This window comes from Dipodomys merriami, unplaced genomic scaffold (genome assembly GCF_024711535.1).
Source record: "Dipodomys merriami isolate MVZ:Mamm:240054 unplaced genomic scaffold, mDipMer1.0.p SCAF_60, whole genome shotgun sequence".
NCBI lineage: Eukaryota > Metazoa > Chordata > Mammalia > Rodentia > Heteromyidae > Dipodomys > Dipodomys merriami.
The window spans coordinates 757032-763628 of NW_027206180.1; the positions used below are offsets into that span (position 1 = coordinate 757032).

Here is a 6597-nt window from a genome sequence, read left to right on the forward strand (position 1 = left end):
ATTGACCATTCCAACCAAGAAAGTCTTGGCTCTGCCATCTTGCTTTGCTTGCCAGGGCCTATTCTTGGATGAAACTCCCTAACCTACAGGCTCGGTGCACTGGAAATACAGTGGAGTCACTCTGATAAGTCAGTCAGGCTTTGAGGATACTCTCTCATTTGTGTGAAGATTCAAGCCTGCCTGCCAGAAAGAAAGCATTTAAAAAAAAAAAGGGCGGGAGGTAGACTGGGAACAACTCTGAATATTCTCAGGAATCTGGACAACATTCGGAGCTTGGGAGTTTGCAGCTGAGTACATTGCAGCCATGAAGTCTGGTCACTCTGGTACCCAGAACCCAAGATGTACTATCATGACATTCCATCCAAGCATGGAAGAATTTGCAGATTTCAACAAATATATTGCTTACATGGAATCCCAAGGTGCACATTGAACTGGGAGAGCCAAGGTAATTCCCCTTAAGGAGTGAAGAGCCACACAGTCCTGTGACAACATCAACAACATCTTGATCGCACTCCCCTGCAGCAGATGGTCTACAGAAGGGCAGGTGTGTTTACCCAATATCACAAGAAGAAGAAAGCCATGACAGTGGGTCAGTACCACCGTTTGGTAAACAGTAGAGACTATCGCACCCTACCCCACTTGAATTTTGAAGATTTGGAGCGAAAGTACTGGAAGAACCTCATATATGGTTCACCACCTATCTATGGTGCTGACATCAGTGGCTCCCTGTTCGATGAAAGCACGAAGGCCTGGAACATCAGCCACCTGGGAACCACCCAGGACCTGCTGAAGCAGGAATGTGGAGTCCAGATGGAGGGGGTGAACACACCCTACCTGTACTTCAGCATGTGGAAAACCACCTTCCCTTGGCACACGGAGGACATGGACCTGTTCAGCATCAACTATGTGCATTTTTGAGCCCCCAAGACATGGTATGCTGTGCCACCCGAGCACGGCACACGCCTGGAATGCCTAGCATGGGAGCTCTTTCCAGACAGTGCAAGAGGCTGCAAGGCCTTCCTGCGGCACAAGCTAGCCCTGATCTCCCCGCGAGCTCCAGGATAGTGGCATCCCTTTCAGTCCAATGACCCAGGAAGCTGGGTCACCTTTCCCTAGGGGTACCATGCTGGCTTCAACCACGGCTTCAACTGTGCTGAGGCCATCAACTTTGCCACCCTGCAGTGGATCGATTATGGCAAAGTGGCCTCCCAGTGCTGCCGCAGGGAGGCCAGGGTCAGCTTCTCCATGGATGTCTTTGTGCGTATCCTGCAGCCCGAACAGTATGAGCAGTGGAAACGAGGGCAAGACCGGGAGTTGGTGCACCGAGCAGAACCCGCAGGGCCTGCTAGGCTGCAATCAATGCCAGGGCCAGAGCCCACGCCTGGGCCGGAGCCAACATGTAGGCTGATGCAGACGCCCAAGCAGAATCTGACGCCCGGGCCCAAGTTGGTGCCCAGGCCCAAATTGAGGCCCAAGATCAAGCCAATGCACAGGCCCCAGTTGAGGTCCAAGATCAAGCCAATACACAGGCCCAAGTTGAGGCCCAGGAACAAGCCGAGGCCCAAATCAGAGCCAACACCCAGGCCCGGGTGGATGCCCAGGCCGGACCTGACCCCTGTGAGGGAATAACAGCTTGTGGGAGACCAGAACAGGGTCCGGGGTCCCCTCAGCGTGGGGCGGAGGCCTGTGGAATTGTTCCACAACTCCGGGTGGGAAGTCCGCAAGAGCTCTTCCAGGCTCCCCCTGCCACCATGATGGTGCCCCGCCCCCCTCTCTGCCACCTTCCTGCCACGAGTCCTCCCAGAAAACGTAAGCATCAGGAGCCCTCCCTGCGGTGCCAGCCAAGAGATGCCCAGGAGCCCAGCCCGGACCCTCCCTCCAGCCATGAATGCTGAACCCCTGAGCCCCGATGACAGCATGAGGCTGGGGGAGTCTCTGGGGCACTGTGCCATCCTCTTCGAACCTTGGTACCGCCTGAGAGCGGACCCTTAACCCCAGACCAAAGCACAATTCTGGCTGGGATACCAACCACAAAGTACCAACGGTACTTTTTCCTCCCAAGAACTAATTTATCTTTGGGGTTACCTAATGCCTTCCCACACTGACAGTGCACCTCCCAGGGACTACTGGGGTGGACCCCCAGGCCAGGATGCCATGGTGATGCCATGCCCCCACAGGAAGTGGTCCTCCCCTCAGGAACTCGCAGCCCACCCTGAACACAGATGAGCCTGTCCCGGCAGTGGTGTCTTCCAACCATTCACGTTTCCCCTGCCAGCCTCGGGACTCTTCCCCTGCAGGACTACGGGCCCTGCTCTCACAATCGCTGGGACCACATCGGGTGATGCTGAGACTCTTAACTGGACGTCCTTATCCCCAAGTTGCCTCTGAGTCATTGACCCTGGCTTCTGCTGACCGGGCTACCGCCCCAGAGGCGCAGGAACAAGGCGTGGTCCTACGATTATAGCCTACCCTGCTCCCCAGGCCACCACCAACCACTGACTGCTCAGATACAAACTAGAATTTTTGATCAACTGAGATTGGAAGTCGAATTTTTTAACTCAATATTACTTTGTAGTGTTATTGATGTTTAATAAATGTGTTAAATCTGTAACATACATTAAAATCAGAGTTCAAAATGGTGGGACAAAGGGTGAACCAATTCAGCAAAGATACTCACTAGATACAATGTTGGAAATGAACTTTACAACTTGGGGAGGAGGGGGGTTGAGAGAAGAAAAAGTGGGAAAAAATGAGGGAAGGGTTAACACTATTCAAAAAGAAATGTACCCATTACCTGACTTACATAACTGTAATACCTCTATAGATCACCTATACAATAAAATTTAAATTGAAAAAAAAATCAGAGTTAAGTTGATTCTGGTAGCTCACACCTATAATCCTAGTACTCAAGAGGCTGAGTTCTGGAGGATTATGATTTGAAACCAGCCTGGACAGGAATGTCTGAAGACTCCATTTCCCATTAACCAGCAACAAACTGGGCTGGAGGTATAGTATAGTTCATGTGGTATAAAGCTAGCTGTGAACAAGAAAAGCTCCCTGCTCTCATGAGACCTTGAGTTCAAATCCAGTACCAAAACACACACACACACACACACACACACACACACACACACACACACACACACACACACACACACACTGCAGAATTAGACAAGAAATATATTTAGGCATAGTGATTTAGAAAGGTTGAAGAATAAGAGACTGGGAAAAACTATTCCAAGAAAAATACAAACAAAAGAAACCAGAAGTCAATGGATCAAAGAAATTAGAACTCAGACCAAAGCTACATAGTCCTTTATGTCATATAAAGGTAAATTTTGTAATGCAAATATAGAAGTCATGAATATCTTTCCAAGGATGAAGGTCCTTGATGGGATTAGAATCTTTTTCTCTCCCTCTCCTCCCTCTCCCCTTTTTCCTCTCTCTCTTTTTTTCTCTCTCTTTCTCCCTCTCTCAATATCCACCAGGAAAGGCCACAAAAGGACACACTAAGCTAGCTGTCTCCTCTTTCAGGCAGGAGGAGATTCCTCTCCAGAAACCATATCTAGTTGTCTCCAGCCTCTTGAACTGGGACTTCCCAGCCTCCAGAAAGGTAAATAAGTGTCTGTTCTTCAAACAGCCCTATCTCTCATGTTTTGCTGGTTAAGGCAGCATCGTGCAAAGTAGAGTAGTGCTGGTAAAAACTACATGAGGAAAAGCCTGTGAAGTCTGCTGAGCTGCAACGCCACCTCAGGGTCACTATCCTTGGTAACTAGGGATTATTACGACTAGCCTACCAAAAAAGACATTAGAAACACAAAAACCAAATGCAATCTATAACCCTCATTTGGATCTTGGACTCTTATTTAAGGACAATGGGGTAAATCTGAATATGAATTAACATATCAAGTGAACTTAAAGAATTGTGTTCATCTTGTTAGGTTGACGAAATGTGGTTCTTTGGGAAATGATCTTATGTTTTTAGAGATGAAGATTCACATAGAGGGGCAAAGTTATGATGCCTGTATTTAATTGAAAATGCTTGAGTAAATATGATGAAATATGAATACTAGGTGCTAGTTTATAGAGCTATTTATATTTCTCTACTTTTCTACATTTGAGAAGTTCCATAATAAAATCTTTACAATGTTTTAAAGAAGTTTTTCAATACATAAAAAATATCAGAAAGATAGGCAGCATAAGTGGTTCACTTATTTTGTTATACTGAAACCTAGTTCATTTATTTTTAATTAAGTTTTCCTGGGGCCACTGGAGTTTGGACTCAGGCCTTGCACTTGCCATGCAGGTGCTCTATCAACTGAGCCACATGCCCAGCCCTGCTTTTAATTGAAGTTTTATTGAGATAATTTTAGATTCACAAGCAGTTATATGAAATTATACATAGCTTCCCTGGATATTCTTTAGCCAGTTTTTACCAGTGGCAGTAACATTTTCCACTTTAGTTCCTTCTAAAAGCTGTAAAGCTTTGCTTTCGAATTTGATTTGATAATCAATAATCCTATTCATTTAAAAGATTTTTTCACTGACTTTATTTTTTCCTGCTGGTTTGAAATGCTCTTTATCACATAACCTGTGTGTGTGTGTGTGTGTGTGTGTGTGTGTGTGTGTGTGTGTGTGTGTGTGTGTGTGTGTGTGTGTGTGTGTGTGTGTGTGTGTGTGTGTGTGTGTGTGTGTGTGTGCGTGCGCGCGCATGTACTGTAACACAAATGTATGGGGAGGGGAGAGTTTTGATAAAAGTAGAACCCTATTCTACTTCAAAGCTTTCTCCCTGTTCATTATTCCTCTGTATAGTTTTGAGAATCAGTTTACTAAGCAACACCAAAAGCACTGTTTGGATTTGGAATGGAAAAACAAAGTATTATTTAGTGATAAATTTGCATACCAATAACACCGAAACAGAAAACATCCTGAATAGAGGAAATCCTACACATCTGGACTGGGCTGCTATTAATCACTCACCCAAGATTGTGAAAACTGCTCACAGAGAGTCCAGCCAGCTTGGAATTGACCTTTTTGCCTGTTCTTGGTATGTTTATCAGGACTCACAGTCCCGCAGTAGGTATCCATGTTGGATGTCTGAATGAGAGTCTTTCTGTAGTTTGTCAGTGCTCCGCCTAGAAACCCAGGAATGCCCGAGTCCTCCTCTCCTGCCGATCAGCACCAGTGGACTGCAAACACCAGCAAAGGGATGAATATACCACAGCACAAGGATCACAAGCATCTGATCACGCCTAAACTAAACCTCTGCATTTTAGAAGTATTTAGGCCTTGGAGCGTAAGCATTTTCCCCAAGCGAGGGCTCTTTGTCTCTCTTCATAATCAAAATCTAAAATCAACTAGGAAGATGATGAGCAAAGAGAGAAAGGAGAAACAAGACCCTCAAGGGAAAATTCTAGTCTGACTTAACCAACTCTTCCAGAAGATGTGGAAAAAAAATAAATCAAGACATATTTGAACCAGACATTAACTCTATAAATAAGCATTTGAATAGGATACCACCCAGGACTCTGTCTTTAGGAAAGGATATGCCATCTACCTAGTAAAATATCACTCAATGGACATTACAGGTGCTGAGCAAACAGAATGGGAGGGGTAGCCCTCCCACTAGGATCCACCTCTTAAAGGGTCTGCAGTCTCAGCACGGCCACACTGAGGACTAGGCTTCCACCAAGTGATCCCTGAAGGACAAACCACATACAAAGTATAGTTCACCTGGTCAGAACAGATGCAACTTTTAAACTTTTTTATTGGCATCTATATGTTGTATGAAGGAACTGTGACATTCCCACACATGCGCACAATATGCCTCATCAGACTGTCCCTCACTTATCTCCCTCCTTATTTCTCCAAACCATTTCAACATGTTTCACTGTTCCAATTTCATATGTGTACAAGAAGTACCTCTCCACTCACACTCCCCTATTTTACTTACCTGTCATTTTTAGTATATATTAACAGAAAAAAGGGGTTTACCATGGTATCTCAAATGTGCATATCTGAATCAAATTAATCACCTGTTGCTGTGTCTTTCTCCATCCCCCTACATCCTTCACATGTGTGTGTGTGTGTGTGCGTGTCTGTGTGTGTGTTCAATGCACAGTTGGTCGAATGAAGGATGAAGAACGCACAGACACAGAGGCACAATTTTATAGCTTATTAGTCACGAATTCACCTACTCCCTGAATTTCTTCTGTAACCTCAAGATCAATACTTGTGTCGTTTCTGAGGTCAATTCTGGACAGAGTACAAGACAATCTGGGACATACAACATGCATGCATTCCCAGCTGGACCTGCTCCTTCTGCCTTGGAATTCCAAGCTCTCATACTAAAAATGAGTACCTTTATTATCTAGTGCTGTGTTTTTCACATTTTTTGTACTTTTTTCCCCAAGGGAATTTCACTGATTACAATATTCCTTAAGTATAGGCCAGAAGTGTTGTCTAGTGTTCCAAAGCATAAGAGATTATATATTACAGAGATAATACTGTGTCGGTTAACATGTTCATAAATGAATTATACTGTTGTTGGCTGTGTGTTTGATGTTAATGAATCAATTAATTTATTAAAGTGTAAAT

At 45.1% G+C, this 6597-nt stretch overlaps 1 pseudogene; it reads left to right on the forward strand.

The window, feature by feature from the left end:
* The first annotated feature begins 304 nt into the window (after positions 1-304).
* LOC138814444 (lysine-specific demethylase 4D-like) lies at positions 305-2464 on the forward strand (annotated as a pseudogene).
* Positions 2465-6597: the final 4133 nt, after the last annotated feature.